Source organism: Rattus rattus, chromosome 2 (genome assembly GCF_011064425.1).
Source record: "Rattus rattus isolate New Zealand chromosome 2, Rrattus_CSIRO_v1, whole genome shotgun sequence".
Classification (NCBI taxonomy): domain Eukaryota; kingdom Metazoa; phylum Chordata; class Mammalia; order Rodentia; family Muridae; genus Rattus; species Rattus rattus.
Genome location: NC_046155.1, coordinates 111,665,217 through 111,686,772, shown reverse-complemented (window position 1 = coordinate 111,686,772; position 21,556 = coordinate 111,665,217). Strand labels below are relative to the sequence as shown.

Genomic DNA, 21,556 nt, shown 5'->3' with positions numbered 1-21,556 from the left:
CCTTGTAACATGTTACAGTGTTGATCTACTCCCATTTTCTTCCTGTCTCCTAGTACCTCTGTTCTGTTAACCTTGGCCATCTAATTTTATTTACTCCTTTGCTTCCTACTTCCAAGGGTGAAAAAGCTCATATTCTATCTGTGCGCAGAATAGAAAGAGCTGATGGATAGCAATAGTTGAAGAGAGATGAAGAGGTTAATAAAGCAAGGCTCTAGAGAGGTGACCCACACCTTACTATAGGAGTTCTCCTTAGAAAGGGGACGCACGCACACACACACACACACACACACACACACACACACACACACACACACCCCTCACTGAGGCCTTTAGTAATTTTAACAAAGCAAACCCTGATAGTATCAGAGCTGGGGTTCTTCTTCCTTTGGCTTAGGTTACCTGTTTTGGCCATGAGCTTTGATGTGATGCTATGCGTCACGTGGACAAGATGCTCTGTTGTATGGATAGGACCCAGTCCAGAGCAAGACCATGGGAAGAAGAGTAAAGATGTTCGATTTCTTAGTCTAAGAACACAAGAAAGCACGACAAAGATAAGAAAGGCCAGCTCTCGGATTTCTCTCTCTTTGTCACGCTGTTAGCTGAACACAGGAACAGGTTGAAAGCCAAGGACAGCTATGTTCCTAGGCCCAGAGGAGGTGTCAGCAGCCACAGGAGCTAGACTTTTATAGACTTTTGTCTTTCCCCAAGTGATTAGGAGGGTTCCCTTTAGAAAATGGGGAGATAGCTGCTCATTTCTCCAAACCACGACCTCAAAATAAGAATTCACTGCTGAGGGGGCAACAGAACCATCAGAATGCGGCTTTGGTTTCATTCCATCTTATTAGACTTGAGGTAATTATCCAGGTAATTCAGAAAAAATAAACTGCCATGGCCTGACTTACGCAGATAATCACATCCATGTTCCGTTGCAGTCCAGAGCCAGCTGTAGATGTCTCAGGGGCCTCCCCATGATAACTCAAAACAGGCGTAGTAATTGAGGATCCAGGGTGAAGTATGCAAGCCCCTCGCCAACAGCGGGAGCCTGGGTGTTTTAGGTCAGGCTCTGCCGTGTGCCATCGGCTTATTCCCGGTGAGCCATTCTGCCCTATTGCATCATATGGCGAATGCCCGGGCAAGGTAAGCCATAATTATGAGCAGTGTTTTGCTTTCATTCATACTATCACAACTGATATAAATCCTGGCGTAAGGCTGGATACAAACGTGAGTGCTTTATATTGAACTGTGAAATTCAGGACACTGTTTCTTAACATTAGCTCCAACAGTGATTCCTCTGTGGAGCTTTAAAAAAATGTGAGACTTTCCCAGGCTCCAGACTAAATAAATTTAGACCTCTGGAGTGTATTCTTCAATTTTGTACTTTAAAAAATGTAACCCTGATTAAAATGAGTGCTCTCATTTTTTGATTATAGTCCTTGCTGTGACACACACACACACACACACACACACACACACACACACACACACACCACATGTACTTAGGAGTATGTATAATTTTAATTTTTCAAACCTTATTTTTAAACACTTTAACCTCCTTTGTATCCCATCACACACCAGAGGTAGTAGAAAAGAAAGGATATGAGGGAAGAGGATCTGTTTAGGAAGGTTCTTTGGAGCAACTCCCATCTGTCTTGTTCAGGAAATCGGCAGTTCCGTTCACAGGTTAGCAGGCAGCAGCAGCTCCATCCACTCACAGACACTTCACGGATACACCAGTGGTCCAGGTCTGTAGAGTCTGGTTAGCCACAGCTGTGACAGTCCATAGCAGAGACAGCCAGGCCTCAGCCTTGGCTCAGGTCAGCCGGAGAGACCAACAGGAGCACCAGGAGAAGTTCTTGGCTGTGCCTCTTTCAGGGAAGTGAAGATCAGCAAAGACACAAAACCCACAAGCATTGCACAGCTAGCTGTACTAGCAAGCCAAGCCCCCCCCTCTGTGTGTGTGTGTGTGTGTGTGTGTGTGTGTGTGTGTGTGTGAGACTCTGTGGAGCCCTGTTTATATCCTCCAAACATCATGTGTCCTTCACATGTCTTGCCTTAGCACAGGTCTTGCCTCAGCACAGGTCTTGCCTTACTTAGTGCGAGCGTCCAATTAGCCTGAGTCCGAGGAGTCCAAACAAATGGAGCTCAACTACACAATGTAAGGTGGACTAATACATGCACATTGTTAGCAAAGAATCCTTAGTCGCACGTCCTTTCATGTGTTTGCTTTAGCAGAACATCCTGTCTCCTGCGTGTGCTTCAGTGAAACACTCCTCACGAGTCTGCCTTTCATCTGTGTCCACTTCAGGGAAACACTCCTTCACCTGTTTGTCCCAGCAAAACACCACCCAACACAACTGACTCTCCAAAGAACCCTTGAGTTTCCACTTCAGGTATGCGTACAGGATATCCACATGTGTGAAGGCTGGAAGCAAACTCAGGTGTTGTTCATTAGGAGCTGCCTACCACGTTTTCAGGCGAGAAAGTGAGACTCGGGGCACACTTATTAGCTAGACTTGCTACTCAGCAAGCCTCCGGCATAGCCCTGTCTCCGCATTTACCCAATGAGCTATGCTCGCAACCCTGACGGCGTTTTAAAAGATTTCTTTTTATTTACATTTGTGTGTGTGTGTGTGTGTGTGTGTGTGTGTGTGTGTGTGTGTACACATCTGTACACAGGTGACTGCAGTGAAGAAGGTGTTGGGTCCCCTAGAGCTGGAGTTACAGGCAGCTGTGAGTAGCCCACCAGGGTGCCGAGAATGGAAGTTGGTTCCTCTGGAAGAGTAGTTAGTTTTCTTAACCAGTAGCCATCTCCCAAGCGTGGATATTGGTGTTTGTAGAAAGTTCTCTGGCTGATTTAGGGGAAAGGACCACTGTACAGAAGAAAAAGATGCAGAATGGGGTGGGTATATTTCTATTAGTCAGGGGTTATGTCTTAGTTAGGGTCTTATTGCTATGGACAGACACCATGACCAATGTAAGTTTTATAAAGGACAACATTTAATTGGGGCTGGCTTCCAGGTTCAGAGGTTCAGTCCATTATCATCAAGGCAAGAGCATGGCAGCATTCAGGCAGGCATGGTGCAGTAGGAGCTGAGTTCTACATCTTCACCTGAAGGAAGCCAGAAACAGACTGAGCATCCCCAGGCAGCTAGGAGGAGGGTCTCCAAGCCCACCCTACAGTGACACACTTCCTCCAAGAAGGCCACACCTTCTAATAGTGCCACTCCCTGGGCCAAGCATATGCAAACTATCACAGGTTATATCTAAGGTTTGGCATTTGTGGTCCAATTCTCAGGGTTACAAATAAGCTATCTATCCAGTCAGTCTGTTCCCCCAAGAGTTGCAGGCAGGCGAGACTTGCTTGACTGAGCCTTGGACTGAATGTGTGTATCTCTCTGAACTTCACCTTGAACTTTATCCTCTAGCACAGCAGTATCAGGAGGCATGGCTGTTAAAAAGCAATTGGGTCTTCAGAGCTCTGCATCACAGGGGCATTAAGGCTTTTATGAATGGCCTTGAGCAAGTGAAATCAGTCCTGTCTCTTGCCTCTTCTGTCCCCTCTGTCACAGCACTTGTCTCCTCTGGGTGATGCAGCAAAAAGTAAGGCTGTTGGCAGACAGCAATTCTTGGTCTTCCAAGCTGGAACTGTAAGAATTAGAATTCAGTTCAGTATAAATTGTCTAGTCTCTGATATTTTTGTTATAAGAATGGGAACAGACGCTCATTATAATGAGTTCTTTCGCTTTAGGGCTTTGTGTATTTTCTGTGGCATTGAAAATACCAAGATACAGACTGAATCTCTGGGCTGCAAAGGTCCCTGATCTGCAGGGCAAGGGGTGAGCTTGCTGTGCTCATCTTCTGGCAATCACTAACTACACAGGAAGTGTGAGTAACAGAAGGACTGTCAAAAGCCTCTTAGCTTCTACTAGCGGTTAACAGAGATGGTCAGAAAGCATCATTTCTACTTCCTTTAAATCTTCAAAACATCCCCTCTGAAAGATTTGGGCCAGGAATATCCCCAGGTCTTTTTAAGGTGTACTACATCAACATCCATTAAAAATAACGAGGCAGTAACTGCAAAAGACATGACTTCATCCTGGCAGCAAATGTTCCGCAAGTGCAAACCTGCCATCTGCTAGGCAGTATGATGAGTTAATACACTCTTCCTTCTGAAGTCATTCAGTTGGATCCTCCTGCTTTGAAGCATCTGGCTGGTAGCTGTGCTGTCAGCATGAAGCTACCTTCTCAATTTCAAACGCCTTCGTGTTGGAGACTGAGGATAGAATTCCTGTGGTCTAGACACAAAAGCCCACTACCAGGACCTCGGATGGGGCTCGCCATTAAGTATTGAGGGTTGTAGCTCAGAAATGATTGAGCAACCTTTCAACAAAGTCTCAGGAGTGATCAACAGTCTCTCAGAATGCAGAAGACCATCTGCTTCCTGCATGTAATTCCGCCAATGAGGCTGCCTTCCCCAAGCACGTGCTATCCTGCAGGGTTTTTATAACGTGAATTCAAAGGAGGGCCATTTCTTTTGCTCCCTGACAAACCTTTCAAGGGGTGGACTGCTTGGATTTACAGCGATTCTCCCAGAGGATTTTCCTCCCAGTTGTTGAAATATGGAAAATAGCAAGTGTTCCTCATCTATTGTCAGACAAGGAAGTAAGGACTCCTTGTGTTCTGCACTGGAGAAAAGCACACGATAACATGGGTGCTCTCCTCTATGCAGAGAAGAGGAAAGCCTTAAATACAGAGGGCTCTGCTACCCCTCAAAGACTTGTGCAAATGTCACCTCTGTTCACAGCCTTCTGAAGTCCTCTTGCACCAACATGCCTTTATTTTCCAGTTTGTTCTTTGTACTAACTTGATGTTCAGTAACATTGTATGCTGGTTTTTGTCTGTTTCTTTATCATTCCTGAGGTTTTCTTTGTGTGTGTGTGTGTGTGTGTGTGTGTCTGTCTGTCTGTCTGTCTGTCTGTCTGCCTGTGTGTATGTATTTGTGTGTGTGCACTTGTGTATGGGTGTGTTCACCTGAGCAGGTCAGGGTGTCTTCTGCTATCCTTGCTCACCTTACTTTTTGAGATAGGAACTGGAGCTGGAACTCAGCGTTCTGACTAGAATGGTTGGTCAGTAGACCCTCCCGGGATAAGCCTGTCTCCACTCATCCAGGGATGGAATCTAAGGCATATGCTACCATACATATCACTCCTGTAAGCAGGGTGCTAAGAATTGGATTCATGCCCTCATGCGTGTGCTACATGCCATTTATGCCTTACACAGACGCATCTCAGCCCCTTGTGTGGTGTGCTCTTTTGTTGTTCAGTGCATTTGTCTGTATCTCTGAACCCACCTCCATTCCCATACACTGGATTGCAAGCTTCTGAAGCCAGGGATCAAGTAGGTACAAAGTAGTTATTGCACGTATGGGATGGAACACGATTGCTGGGACAGTTGTGTTTTAAGAGTGGCTATTTGGGATATTTGACTATAAGATGTTTTGACAAAGCTATGTCTGAAGTGCTTGCAAGGTATGATCTCTAAGTCTTCTTGTCTATTTCCTTGTGCTCTCTTCTGTGGCTATGAATGTTCTCCTGTGACATTAGGAGCTTTTCTCCTAAGACTTTAGCATTTGTTTTCTTCCTGGACCTGTTTTCCCCTCACAACCCTTTCTGCTTTCATAAGTGCAATCTTACATATTGATTATGGCTTACTACTTGTCCAAGCTGATACTAAATTTTACCCAACAATATTAGTTTAACAAAGCTATCTAACATCACTCTGTAGTACCATTTGAGGGGGGTTCCCAATCTGAGTATGACAGATTCCAAAACCCTGCCCATTCCTACTCATCCTGTCTTTTTCCAATCACCACAGCCTTTTTCTGTGTAGTTTCAGGAAGCAGTGCACAGTGAATAGGGCTAGGTTGTTCTGTCCATAAAGTTCCTCAGATGTAATGGTTAAATTGGGAACATTCTTGGACTACTAATTATGAGGAGAATTCCATGTTGCAATATAGTGTGCGGAATAGTACTAAACAGTGGGACTGTAGACTCAGTGGTACCGTAGAACATTTGTTTGAGATCAAACTTTAGCACTGGAGTTCAGAAGATAGTAGAATAATATTCTGACTCCAGAAAGCATTTCATAATAAAAATCTATAAGGCAGTATAATAAAGGAGTTAGTTTATTGAGGACAGAGATATAGTATATTTCGAGTATTGGAGAAGGACCTTAAGTGTGTCTGGGATATAGAAGGTGCTTTCTGGGGGGAGGGGGACTAGCCTCTAAGTGATGCTTCAAAGATGCCAATTGGAAGAAGCGATAACACATTCAAAATCATGGAAATGTGAAAGATACAGGCATGTTCAATAATATGTACATATTCTGTACGTCTAGAGTAAGATGCAATAGTAAAGGGGCACTGATGAGACATGATGCTGGCTTATGAGTCACTGACAGTGTCTTAGAGGCGTCTACCATGAAAGGGAGTCCAGAGATTGTTTCATTAGCGTGATCATTCGAATGAGAATGGTCTTATAGTCTCATATGTTGGAATGCTTGATCCCCAGTTAGTGAAACAGTTTGAAAGGGATTACGAAGTTGTGATAGTTTGTATATGCTTGGCCCCGGGGAGTGGCACTATTTGGAGGTGTGGCCTTGTTGGGTTAGGTGTGTCACTGTGGGCGTAGGTTTTAATACCTTCATCCTAGCTACGTGGAACCCAGTCTTCTCCTAGTGGCCTTCAGATGAGATGTAGAACTCTCAGCTCCTCCTGCACCATGCCTGCCTAGACACTGCCATGCTCCTGCCTTGATGATAGTGGACTGAATCTCTAAACCTGTAAGCCAGCCCCAGTTAAATGTTCTTCCTTTAAGAGGTGCCTTGGTCACGGTATCTGTTCACAGCAGTAAAACCCTAAGACAGAAGTGTAGTCTTGTTGGAAGAGATTACTGGGGGAGGGTTTTGAGGTTTCAAAAGACTCCTGCTAATTCCCAGTGTACTCTTTTCTTAGTGCTTGTGGATCTGGATGTAAGCTCTCAGTTGTTGCCTAGACACTTGTCTCCACGTCCTCACTGGAACATCATAGACTCTAGCCTTCTGGAACTGTAAGCCCAATTAAACAATGCTTTCTTTTATAAGTTGCCTCAGTCACAGTGTCTTTGTCACAACAATAGAATCCTAGCAGAGATAATGGTAAATGAGGTTTTGAGGAGCTAAATGGTATAATAGAATATGAGTATAAGGATATTTGTCAGTGTGGAAGATGAACTGGAAGCATTGATGCACAGTGGGAAAGGTCTGATAGTTCAGACCATGAGGGGAGAGATGACAATGGGATCTAGTTGAGGACAGTGTTGGCAGAGATTGAAAACAGAGGCTAGTATATACATGGGAGAGTGTGTGCGTGAGTGCATGTGTGTGTGTGTGTGTGTGTGTGTGTGTGTGTGTGTGTGTGTGGTGTGTAGGGTAAAGGCAATAAGGAAAGGTGACATTTGTTTGTAGTAACAAGAAAGAAGTAATATGAACTGTTTTCAGAGTTTCTGTTTTGAGGAGTTAGCTAAATAATGATTCACTTACAATACTAAGGATTATATCAGGAGCACCAACATGAAGTAGAAAAAGGAGGTAAAATAAAGTTAATTGAGATTGCGAGTCCTAATTGAGGTAAATGGGAATCATGAAGTTGACTGAAATTCATAAAATGTGTGAACTAAACTATGTACTCAGACTTTCTAATTGCAATGCTGAGCAGTTACAGTAATGAAGACAGTATGATACTAACATTAGGGTTGACATGGATGAAACAGGCAGTTGTATTTATGATAAACTCTTTTCTGGGGGGTGGGAAGGATGATAAATCATCAACTTAGTGGGAGCAAAAATAGTCTTTTTGAAAAATGGTCTCAGAACAATTAGTCATGTGCAGTTGAAACACTTCTTGTATTTCCCACTGTCAATATAATTTGAAATTGATCAAACATCTAAATGTAAGATATAAAACCATGAACACCTAAAAGAAAACAGAGGTTGACAGCTTTGTTAACTTGTAATATATCAGCAACAGTCACTTGAACATAACATTAAAACATAAACAACGAAAGAGAAAACACATGTAATAAACGCTAGTGCCAGTGATCCAGATGGTATGCTGGGGAAACTGGAAACACAGCTCATAGAATGGAAGCAAATACTTGCAGACCATACATGCAGAGCAAGTCCATGTCCGTAATCCAGAAAATATGGGGAACTCATATGGAGCAATATAGAGACAATCCATACATATCATATGGAACAATATAGAGACAATCCATACATATCAAAGGGTTTGAACAGACATTCGTAAATGATGTACAAATGGCAAAGACATTGAAAGATGCTAAGGATTAGTAGCCTTTGGAGATAGTAGTGTGTTTCAATGTCCTTTATCTCTATTATGTAATCTTCTCCTCTTACACTTACCAAATATTTACTAATAATATTTATTAATATTTGACAAATGTAAACAATTTTATAAAACTTAAATTCAGTGGCTGTTTCTTATTTAAATATTTAGAGTGGTTTGATTATTTCAACTTTAGGAGTCAAAATGAATTATGAGACCATAATTTTTCACAGAGTATTTTGGTATGAAGAAACATTCATAAAAGTATGTTCATTTAAAGAAATATGTGTTCAAAATATCTAGAGGGTGGGGATTGTAAGTCAAGGACTGAGAACTTGCCTAAAATAGACAAGGTGTTGAGCTTGATCTCCATTACTGTAAGTAATCACTCGTTAACCAGCCATAATCAAGTAATCAATCAAAATCTAGAACGTTTGTATATGTAAAGGATAAGAATTTCTGAGATGGGTACACATGCAGATGGGCCATAGAAATGCTAGAACTATCATAAGAGCTGGAAAGGGTACCGCACTGGATGGAGCAGGCATCCCCCATCCAATTCACAGTGGCAGTATGCTGAGAATTTAGGACTTGCAGAGAGGATACACACATTTACCTTGACTGCAAGAGTTTCGCAGCACACCAGAAGAAACAAGCGTGAGCAGAAAACAGGACCTGATGGACAAGGAGGGAATGCGGTGGGGTAAGCGCTTGTTGCCCACCCTACATACTGCCCGTCTTGGTTTGCTTGTGGTTATTACAGTGACCCAGTATTCCTCCATCACGGTGACTAAAATGACTCGCTTGGCCAGGGCTCAGCCGTGCAGGAAGAGAAGAGGCCACTCAGCTAAGTCTAATAATAGAGACTGTCCATGTATTCAAAATCCCACAACTTCCAGGAAACTCATAATTAGACTAGCTCACGTAGGGACCCACTTTTACATCCTCCCTCTTGCCCTTCCTCGTTCCCTCCCTCCCTTCCTTGCAGACCCCCACTACTGAAAAGTTTGAAGTCAAGTTTCTCTCATCTAGGGAAACTTCAGGGGACAGCGCATCAAGAATGCAGTGGTACTGTGATTACAGTGTCTCCCCTGCCACATAATTGGGAGATTCTGTGTACAGTAAAATACTCTATTGCTCTGCATTTCTGTTTCTCTCTGTGTTTGTCTTGTGTGTCTGTCTCTCTCTGCCTTTATCTCTGTATGTGCATATAGAGGTCAGAGGACGACCTCCGTTGTTATACCTCAGGTGCCATCCACCTTTTTTAGGAGACAGAGGCTGTCCCTGGCTTGAAGACCACCAAGTAGACCAGGGTAGATGGTCACTGGCCTCACTGATCCATCTGCAATCCTCCCGAGATTATAACTCACTATGCCTGAGTTTCGTTGTTATTTTAACATGGGTTCTGGGGACTCTGGCTTTTATGTTTGTGAGGTAAGAACTTCACTGACTAAGCCATCTTCTTAGTCCCTTTTGTTTTTAATTTCTACCATCCTTAGACTTTTAATTTTATTAGTGGATCTGAAATTGCTCTTTATCCTCTATCAGAATATTATACTTTTAAATAAATCACGGATTCACTGGCAGTCTTGTTAAACTATTAACTTGGATTCTGTAGGTCTGGATGAAGCTTGAGACAGCATTTCTAACAAACTCCCAAGCGACATCAGTACAGATAGTGCATGCATCATTTTGACTAGAAAGGCAAGATTATATCTTTAATGTCTTAGTATGTATCAAGGACTTCAGATCCTAGCCCCGCAGAAACTTGATGGAGATACCCTGGGGCGTCTCCACCCTCTCAGAGGAGAAAGAGGTAGGGGAGGGGATTGTGGTAGGGGGACCAGAAAAGGAAGGGAGTGATCGGAATATAAAGTGAATTAAAAAAAAAAAAGAACTCCAGTGCTTAGTATTTATGTATTTAAAAATCTTGGACACTGAAGAACACACTCACTGGCGAGCAGCGGGAAATCAGGAAATGCTGTAGCTGGAACTCCACTCCTCTGTGTTTGAATGATTTAGAGCAGACATGACTGTGTCTTTCTCAGCCCTGGTATCTCTGATGTCAGGAAGAATATTTGATCACCACAGTGTTCACAGTAGCTCCTAGCACAGTGCCTCATGATAAGCATCTGATAGCAGTCTATCCAGAGTTTCTTCTTTAGGTCCAAAGCTACTGTCCAATGTCTCACAGCTTTATCTAATGCTTAAATTCCCAATTCTCACGGTGACTCACGTGCTGAGGAAACTCCAGAAGGCTACTTGGATAAACATGAAAAAAGAAAAAGTCGAGTCTACTTTTGTCTCTTGAAGGAGCTCTGTTTTAACTCATGGATTTAAATTACAGGGCCATTCGTATTTCATACAGTGAAGGAGTACTTGTCAATAAACTCTTATTAGTGGCATCGATGCTGTCAGAAGTCTTTAGGAACTTGACTGTGAGAATGAAAATTGATCTGCACAGGACCTCCGAAGATAAAAAGGGATGATCTCATCTTCCGTTTACACATCCTCCCAGCTGTTGCAACTGCTATGCCCAGCTTTACCCCAAATAACAGAGAATAATTGATGAAATCGGAGGTCTCTGCCTAGAAGAGCAAATCAACCTGGTCTGATGTGCCTGCTCTGCTATGCCATTGCTTAAATTTTTAATCAAAGATTGTGTCAAGAAATAGTGCAGAAAAAGTTAATGTCTGTCTGGGGTTCTTGGGGGTGGTGCAATACTGGGGGGACTCTGTGCTGTGAACTCATAAGCGCTTTGCTCTTTATGAGAAGGGTACTTCTTGCCAGTGACATAAAGAGGCACAAGGAGTTTTTAAGCAAAGATGCTCTTAGCTTGGTCGATATGGCACGTTAACAGCTTGCCTAAAAGATCTTTCAGATCAAAAGAAAAATCTCAGTCACTCGCTTCTCTTTGGATGTGGGGTGGCATGGGATTACTTTATCCATTAGGATGCTGCAGAAGAGAGCCTAAGCTCAAACCATGGCATTTCTGCCTTGTTTACTGAAACTGGCATTCTCCAGGTCCCAAAGTACTGTGTAAAAAAGTCCAATTACCCCAGAGCAATTGTGTTGGAGGAATTTGGTTTTTTCTTTTTTCTTTTCATTTATTGGTTATTTTCTTTATTTACATTTCAAATGTTATCTTCTTTCCCTGTTTCCCCTCCAAAAACCCCCTATCCCATTGCCCCTCCCCCTGCTTCTATGGGGGTGCTCCCACTCACTCACTCACCCACTCCCTCCTGCCTCCCCACCCTGGCCTTCCTTTACACTGGGGCATCGAGTCTCACAGGACTAAGGGCTTCTCCTCCCATTGATGCCAGACAAGGTCATCCTCTGCTACATATGCAGCTGGAGCCATGGGTCCCTTCGTGTGAACTCTGATTGGTGGTTTATTCCCCAGGAGCTCTGCGGTGTCTGGTTGGTTGATATTGTTCTTCTTTCTATGGGGTTGCAAACCCCTTCAGCTCCTTCAGTCCTTTCTCTAACTCCTCCATTGGGGACCCTGTTCTCAGTCCAATGATTGGCTGAAATCATCTGCCTCTGAATTTGTCAGTCTCTGGCAGAGCCTCTCAGTGGACATCTACATCAGGCTCAGCATGCACTTAGTGGCATCTGCAGTAGTGTCTGGGTTTGGTGACTGTATATGGGATGGATCACCAGGTGGGGCAGTCTCTTGATGACCTTTCCTTCAGTCTCTGCTCCACACCTTGTCTCTGTATTCCCTCCTGTGAGTATTTTGTTCCCCCTTCTAAGAAGGACTGAAGCATCCACACTGGTTTTTCTTCTTGAGCTTCATATGGTCTGTAAATTGTATCTTGGGTATTCTGAGCTTTGAGGCTAATATCTACTTATAAGTGAGTGCATGTCATGTGTGTTCTTTTGTGACTGGGTTACTTCACTCAGGATATTTTCTAGTTCCATCCATTGCCTAAGAATTTCATGAAGTCTTTGTTTTTGATAGCTGAGTAGTACTCTGTTGTGTAAATGTGCCACGTTTCTGTATCCATTCCTCTGTTGAGGGACATCTGGGTTCTTTCCAGCTTCTGGCTATTATAAATAGGGCTGAACATAGTGGAGCATGTGTCCTTGTTATATGTTGGAGCATCTTTTGGGCATATGCCCAGAAGAGCTATAGCTGGGTCCTCAGATAGTACAATGTCCAATTTTCTGAGGAACTGCCAAACTGATTTCCAGAGTGGTTGTACCAGTTTGTAATACCACCAACAATGGAGGAGTGTTCCTCTTTCTCCACATCCTTGCCAGCATTTGCTGTCATCTGAGTTTTTGATTTTAGCCATTCTGACTGGCGTGAGGTAGAATCTTGGGGTTGTTTTGATTTGAATTTCCCTGATGACTAAGGGTGTTGAACTTTTCTTTTGGTGCTTCTTGGCCACTCGATTTTCCTCGTTGAAAATTACTTGTTTAGCTCTGTACCCCATTTTTAATAGGGTTATTATCTGTAAACACAAGGAGAAGACATGTGTAGGTGTTCTTGTTGGTTGAACTCAGCTTTCAAGTCACACCAGGCACACATCAGGCATGAGATGGCATGTGAGTGAAGAAGTTCCAGGTATTTCAGTCTCTTGGGCACGTGCATGCCAGATAAGGCCTAAGTCATTGTGGGGGAGATATAAGCCATCTTCATTGTAATCTATCCGAATTAATGATTGGCAGAATTCACAGGCATAATATCATGGTTCTTATTTTTATACTATGAGTTTTAGGTGATTTGTTTGCATTAATAATAATAATCAGTCAAGACTCATTGGTCTACAAATCATGAAAACAACATGCAAACTAGCATAAGATAAGAATCTTCTAGAAGATGTATTTGGAAAAACCACCAATGGAGCCCCAAAACACTGCCTCATAGTTCTGCCACCATGAGAGCAAAATGGCTAATGGTCCCGTCTGCCTGAGCAAGATCCATTATTGTGTGCACACGAGTCCAAGAGCCCCACAAGAATAGAGGTGCAAGATTTCACACATAAAACACAGGTGCACATGAACTATTAGAAATTTACTCATACTGAAGTTATTATCTGAATTCAAATTCAAGTTTAAACTGGGTGTCTCATATGTAGTCGGGCCACTGCACACATGCTACTCCCAAACCATGACTAAATGTGGCAGGGTTCTATGCTGGGTTGCGCTTCGGCGATAGGGCGTAGAGGCTGACTGGTTCAGCGATTCTCCATTGTATCTGTTGAGCTTTCTTTGAACTTTTTTTGTAGTTCATGACTATGTCACCCAACCCTTAATTTATTATTTTTAAAAGAGTTGACCCACAGCTTGGCTTCACAACCTTCCCTGACTCCTTTGGCTCCTTCTGCATTTCCTGTTACCAACATTGGCAGAGTTTACATGTCATAGTAACAGCCAAAGAACCCAGCATGAATGAAATAATGCTGACTAACCAAGCCGCAGGGATAACTCTGGGTAACCCGAGGGCCAGGATCTCAAGTCTTCCCTATCACCTTTGGCCCATTTCCCCTTTCTGCTTTCCTCTGCTCTCAGCAAAAATGGAGAGCACAGGCACCTCCTACCATTAGTGAAAACAAACTGCACATGGGCAACTCTTGTCAGTCGTTGTCCATTAGAAATCACAAGCCCGTGAGGCTTCACAGAAGAGCAATTCACAGCATGGGTTGGAAAGATGAACCCAAAAAGAAAAAAGTCTTGCAAAGAGGATGAGATAAACACTGAAGCCTGGGGCTGCTGAGGTAGGGGTAGGGGCATCATGGGGCAGAAAAACTAAAAAGAGGGTGTTTAGAAAAGGACCTGCAGATTCTCAAAGAGGCTGGCTACTACATGCACACTTGCTACATGAATAACTTACCTATTGTGTGATAAGACCCTACAAGAACTCACAGGGAGTGAGCAGAATGAAGATGTTCCAGGTGCTTAGAGATATAAAGATTAAGAAAGACCTCACTGCAAATGCTGAGAATGAATTAAGACATTACAGAAGGCACACTTTCAGATTAGGGATCATGCCTTGAAATAAAGATAACTCTGATGCATTCTAACAATGTGCATAGCTAAGCCCAACAAGCTTACGTTATCTTATAAGCTCATCTATCTACCAAAACAAAAGCCCACACTTCTCAAAGGAAAAATCATGTCTAGCATATTATAAAAAGTATTCGACCTGGAAAAACTTAATCAGGAAGTAAATTTCGATAGAAATAATCTCAGAGATGATGCAGCAGCTGGAGTAAAGGCAAGGAGTTTAAAAAATGAATATAAATATCTTTAACTGTTTAAAGGAAAAAAATGGATTTTTTTTCCAATTGATAAGATGGGGAGTTAAGCATAAGAACTAGAAAGATAAAAAGCAAATGGACCCGAAAATTGTAATGTCTGAAAAGAACATTCTACTGAGAAGACATAAGAGAAGATTGACGCTGGAGAAGAGAGGAGGTAAGCTCAGGGAAGCTATCAAACAGATGAACAAAGGAAACATCAACTGTGGAAACAACAAGGAGAGAAACATCAATTCCCGTCCATTGCTTGCACACTGAAGAGTGGATACATTATAAGCAGCCCTCCGAGAAACAGGATAGGTAGGGCTAATTATGGTGGATGACTGGGGAAAGGCCCTTTAGGTCTGTTACCTTTTAAGGCCTCTTTGCGAGTACATTTTCTGAGTTGGGGTGTTGGGATGCTGACTCTGTCCAAGCCCGCCCTCTGCTGGTCAGAAAGAGATGTTGACGACTTCCATCATCCCTGAAAACAGTAAGAAAAAAAAATGAGTCTTGTGCTTTATGTATTTTTAATCCCATGATAACTTGCGGGCATGGAAGAGAAAGAGGAAGGGAGGAAGGGAAAGAGGGACAAAGACGGACAGATAGAAATGGAGATCAATAGATGGATAGTGTGTCTATCAGCAGGTTGGACTCACTTCTCCTTTGTCCAATGGTAGAGGAAAATGGGCTTGGGTCATCCTAGACCCGCTGGCCTTAATGAAGCCAATTAACCTTAAACTAATCAGATTTAAGCTCAGAGAACTTAAATTCCTCATCAAACACATACATCAGTACTTCTTCTCCAGTCCCTTTCAAATGTAGAAGACAATGTGCATCACAGCAGCTGGATCCCAGGAACCTCCCAGAAGCTGCGTTTTACCACCCAGACTGACCAATGGTGTGAGCACTGACTTTCCTACCAGAGTTCAGTTTAAGGGGAGGAGCCATGTGCCTTCCGTCTTTACATTCTCTCAGAGTTTGGTTTGGGTTTTGGAGCTGAATTAATGAGCAGACAAAGATCGTGGAGGTGCTTAGGTTCTGTTCCTTTGTTTTGTTCTAGGTAAATTTGAAAGCGATTTAAAAACTTATCCAAAGCATCAGTCACGCGAAGTGACAGACAAGGCTCGATTCCAAGTGTCCTTGTTCCTAAAGTCAGACCAGTTCAGTCACCACGATGCACAGCATCCTCATGCCCCCCAGGGGGAAAGGAAGGGCAATCTTCGTCTCTTGCTTAAGGAACCCAGCAACATCCCATGCTACGGGGAATTGCCAGTTGGTCTTCTGCTCTTCTTAGCTCTTGGGGAACATGAAGCCATCGTCCTTTGTGCTCACAGATGTCCTGTGGTCTCTTGGGAGCCTCTCTCATCCTACCCACAGCTTCCTTCATTCTCAGGCTTCTTTGTGGTCCTCTCTACTATCTTCATCTACCTTCCCTCTACCCCAGTTTTGGTCTTTGGGTCAAGTTTTCCTTCATCACATATCCTAGAGTTGTAGGGTGTCCTGAGGTAAAAGGGGTGCTGACTTAGCATGACTCCCAGTCTTGTTGGAAGGGCTTCTGCTTCTCTGCCTGGAATTGAATTATAGAAGCCACTCCTGTGCTTTCTTAGTTTGCTGATCACTCCTCATAAGAAGCCTAGCTATGGGGCAGCTCACTGCATGATCTCTTGGTGCCCCTGCTGCCTGCATTGCCTCTGCCACCCTTGGCGCCCACTGCCTGTGCCACCTCGGGATCAGCTGAATGATTAGGCCAGAATTTTCAATGAGTAGACATGTTCCTCAGTTCTGTGGTGTTCTCGGTCACACATTTATGGAGTTTCTGAAGGGCAGTGGAAATTACTGCGGGCACAGCACGACCTCTATGCAGACAAGTGAACTGTAGAAATTCATTACTTCTCTACCAAGAAGCCCCCATGAGAGTGGATAACCGGGACACAGGCGTGTTGAATTGAAATCTGCAGAGTATTTTCCGAGAGCTCAGACCTGGTTGGGGTCGACCTCGCCTCAGTATTCCTGGATTGAAGAGTCACTGCTTCTTGTGAGGGGGTTCATTGCATTGCCCGTTTCTCCCAGTTCATACTCAAAGCCCTGAGAATTTCAAGTGCATATATTGAATATTGGAGTAGACTTCAGGGTTTTTTTTGGCTTTGTTTTGAATCATTTCTATATTCAATTTTTAATTATTTCATAACCCTATTGGATTTTTTTTTTAAACTAAATTAACATGGCTTGAATGAACCGCCCTGCTCCTGTGGAAGTCACACACGAGAACATGAGATTTCTTATTACACACAATCCAACCAACGCGACCTTAAACAAATTTATAGAGGAACTTAAGAAGTATGGAGTCACCACAATAGTAAGAGTATGTGAAGCAACTCATGACACTGCTCTTGTGGAGAAAGAAGGTATTCGTGTTCTTGACTGGCCGTTTGATGGTGGTGCACGGCCATCCAACCAGATTGTTGATGACTGGTTAAGTCTTGTGAAGAACAGGTTTCATGAAGAACCCGGTTGCTGCATTGCTGTCCATTGTGTCGCAGGCCTTGGCAGAGCTCCGGGGCTTGTTGCCCCGGCATTAATTGAAGGTGGAGTGAAATATGAAGGTGCAGTACAATTCATAAGAAAGCAGCGCAGAGCTTTTAACGGCAGGCAGCGTTTGCATCTGGAGAAGAACCATCCTAAAATGCGGCTCTGCTTCAAGGATTCCAACGGTCGTAGAAACAGTCGTGTTCAATAAAACTGGTGTGCCTGATGCCATTGCCTTGGAAGTGGAGGGTCAGATGGGACCTGATTTGGCATATGTAATTACCCAATGTGTCGGGTAAGACTTACCAAGTAAGTCTACTGAAGCTCCACTGGGATACTGAAGAACAGTTTTACCAGGCCTCAAGCTCGACAGAATCGCAACCTCTATGTTTGGGCCATGATCAACATGTTTGGACACTTAGCAAAAAGATTTTTGCTGGTCAGCTTTAAAATGTGCTTAATATTTGTGCTAATTGACCTTTCCTAAAATAGGTATCGAGTAATGTCATTAAATGTACTTCTGTGCCAGTTTATAAGGAATTTAGAAGGATTAGGTGCCAAAATACCCAGCACGATACTTGTATATTTTTAGCATCATACAGAACCAGGATTCCAGGAACTAAGAACTCCCCAGACCTTCCTTGGTTTATTCCTTCAGCCGTTTCAAAGCCCGCAGGGTTTCTCTCGTTATCTGCCTGCTCACTCTATGTTTACATCTCCCACACTTACTCCAGAATCCATCAGGTTTGCTTAGCCATCATTCTCTTCTTTAAAACTAAGTCTTGTGGTGACTATTTAATGTCTCTGTCTTATTTTGTGCTGTTTTGGAAAACCTTTTAAAAACCAACGTTGTTACAGAAGCACATATCTTCAATAATGTCTCCAGACAAAAAGCCTTATGGTTAATTTAATGTTTTCACCCAGGGGTGCAACTCAACAGGGAGGGCCTGAAAAAGAAATGAGAGGAGGCTATTAAGTATTTTAGTCATATATTGCCATTGTCTTGTGCAGAACATGTAGAGTATGCTCTTTCATTTAGTACATATTTTTTAAGACCTAGAGAAACATTGTTGTAGCTAACCAATTCTTAATCAAAATTTCTGAAATTCTTGTGTTTTCCATACCTATCACGAGTTTTCCAACTTGTTTCCAATATGGTTTTCCCCTTCTCTTCCCAATCTCTTGCAAAAAAGAAAGAGTGGAGTCTGCTAGTGAACTGAGCACAGATATTTTATACGCCTTTTGAGCTATGTAACTTAATAATTGGATACTTGATCATTTGTTTTATTATGTAATTGATTAGATGGTAATGTGTATTAATGTTAGTTCAACCACATATTTATAGTGTCTGGGAATGTATGGTTATAGTTTTGTGGGAGAAACAGTTTGCCAGTGTTCACCAGCTTGTAAAAGCTTAGTGCGAGAGCGTCAACATCTAAATAAATGATGAAACACATTCATCACTGAGGTCACTTTGCTTAAAATTAATTTGTAGAAAATGGTGGATTCAGTTTCTATCATTTCAATTTTTGGACAAACTTGATAGGGTAACTGAATGCATTTTATTAAAAATTGCCCTTTAAAGGTCTAGAGAATCGTGAATCAGTGGAATGTTGGGTACCAAGAGATAACAGTTTGTAATAGATAATGACCTTGAGTTTTAACTGAGTTCCACCTGTCACTTGTAGCTTTGTGAGGTTTCCAATCCAGCTTTCTCATTTTAAGTCCATTACGTGCCTGCATATATTTTGAAATTAATTGGAACCCAAGTATTTTGGCACATGATGGCATAATACATTTTAACTTTCAATTTAAAAATAAAACAAGCATGGTTATACCCCGAAAGTGAGAGGTTGAGGCTTGCTGACCCCATCTGAGCCTTTCTTTCAAACGCCCTCGCCCTCGGCAGAGATGAGGAGGAGCAAGAACAGCATGCACAATACTGTGCGTGAATTTAGGAAATGAGTAAACTCCGGTTCCTGCGGGAGTCAGGTGTGAGGCACTGTAGGAACGTGAGGAAGAATAGGCTTTGTTCCTTGTTGTTTACTGAGATTCTAACCCAGGGCCTCTTATTTACCACACAAGTGCTTTACCACTGAGCTTCATATCCAGCACCCTCCCCCAACCCCATCAAATAGTTGTGAAACCTTCAGGGGAAGGCCTTGTTTAAATCTTAGAAGATAAGATGATCTTACCCCTGAGATATTGTGGAGAAGAAACTTCTCCTGATGAGAATGAGATAGACAAAGGCCCGGAAGCTTGTGTTTGTACGCACAGATTCTGCTGCTGTGCTACGAGCATAAATTAAACAGCCCATCTTTGCTCAGGACACATTGCTGTACAGGGCCTCCTTTTCTAAACAACAACAGCCTAGCGGAGCACAGGGGCTAACTGAGTACATAATGGTGGAAGCACTAACTACAATGGTCTCCGTGGTGGGGAATGCCAGCTACAGTCTTCTTTGCAAAAAGATAGATCAAAGGGAGCTGGTGGTGAGCTATTGAGTCAAACTGAGTTGACAAAAAAACTCATTAATGATGACAAGAATTTTAAGCATGTTAATTTAATTGCAAGATGACATTGTTTAAATATGTCATCCCTGCATACACTACTCTTGAACCTCAGTTCTTTTTTCCTCTTTCTTTTTACGTGTATAGTGTTTACATGTTCCTATGTACGAGGTGCGTGCATGTGAGCATTTCTGTGGAGCTCTAAGTTGATGTCACAAGTCTTCCTCACTTCCTCTCCCACCCTATTCTTTGGGACAGGGTCTGTCACTTGAAGCTGAAGCTCATTGACCCATCTGGTCTGGCTTCCCAGGTTGCTCTCGGTAGCTATCCTCCAGCCCCAAACCTCACTATTCTTACTGTTCCAGAACTCAGCACTGTGGATACTTCACTTGCATTTCCCTGCCGGGTGCTTCTCTAAGGCGGCAGATTTACTCTGTGTGTCACAGTCAAGCTGGGCGTTAGAAGACGATGTGCCACTTGGAGATGCTACTTAAAACCCCGTTTTTGCAGATGCAAGAAAAACACCGTTGAAAAATCTAAGGCTGTGTCTCAGTGTTCTCAAAACATCTCTATTACATTTAGAGCCAGGAAAACAGGCCTCTCTCCTGTTCCTCTCAGAACAGGGCCTCTCAGAGACAGGGAGCCTAGCTCCTAGACACAGCCATCTGTAAGAAGTGACGGATGATTAGTTTCCCAGGTGTGATTATTTAATCCCATAAGACTTCTGTAAGAAACACTTGGCAAACTTCAGTTCAAAGGACCATGTGTAAGCTGATGTTGCGTGTATGGAAAAATCAATTTTCAGCAAGTTATCCTCTTCTCCGGGCTTTGCCATTCCACTGACTGTGTGCACACCTTGGCGGCATTAGGGAAGTAAGAGGAGGGTCCCGACCTGGAGGCACTAGTCATTGAGTAATCAGTGGGAGCAGAGCCAGGACTTGGCTATCTGGGAAGAAACAGCCAACAAAGGATGAGCACAGGCCTGGTAACTGCTAACCTGAGAGAGTCTGAGCATGTGCTGGGCTGCTCTCTTAGAGAGAAGGCTCTTCCTGCATCCACCAAGGCCCAGCAGGGAGCCATTCTGCCTAAGAGCCTTTCGGCATAGCATGGCCTCCACTATGTTCACGAAAGTTTAAACGACACAAGCGAGACAGTGATGACAGTGGCTCATGTATAAGGTATGTACTAGGCACTTTGCATGCACTGCCTCTGTGCTCCGTCCGAAGCATCGTCTCACGCAACGAAGATAGCCATACTGTACTCAGCCCACAAGAGGGCACTCAAACTCAGAGAAACTAAGTAGCTACGAAGCTGAGCTAGAAACCGATTCTCAGGTCTTCTGCCTGGCTGCAAAGCCTATATACCTACCTATGCTTTTGCAGAGCATAGTGCTAGGTGCTAGGCACTAGGTGCTAGGCGCTAGGTACTAGTTGCTAGGCACTAGGTGCTAGGCGCTAGGTACTAGCTACTAGGTGCTAGGGACAGCTTCCCACCAAACTTCTCCTTCCCTATGTTAGGCAGAATAATGCGGTCGCCTCTCTTGCTGCTATCAAAGATGGTCACATCCTTATCCTTCTGATCCTTAGACTAGGGCAGATCCCCTGTTGGCCAGATCAATTTTGGAAGGTCTGACATCCAGCATCACAAGATGGTCAATCTGTGTTGTATGAACCACTAAATTTATGATCATTTGTTATGGTAGCCACAGGAAATTCATATAGCCTGGAAAACAAGACTAATAGATGTCCAGGGGTACATTTCAGGTCACCATAGGAAGAAGGGACACAGAGCTAATATTGTTCAAGGCAGAGAGACTGGTTTCATTGGGCAGAACTGGCGACGCTATTGGCCATAATTTTCAGATGTAACTGTATGATGTCCCCCTT

The 21,556-nt window shown here is 43.2% G+C and overlaps 1 pseudogene; it reads left to right on the top strand.

Moving 5' to 3' along the window:
- The first annotated feature begins 16,855 nt into the window (after window positions 1-16,855).
- Window positions 16,856-17,371, top strand: LOC116893211 (annotated as a pseudogene).
- The last annotated feature ends 4,185 nt before the right edge of the window (window positions 17,372-21,556 follow it).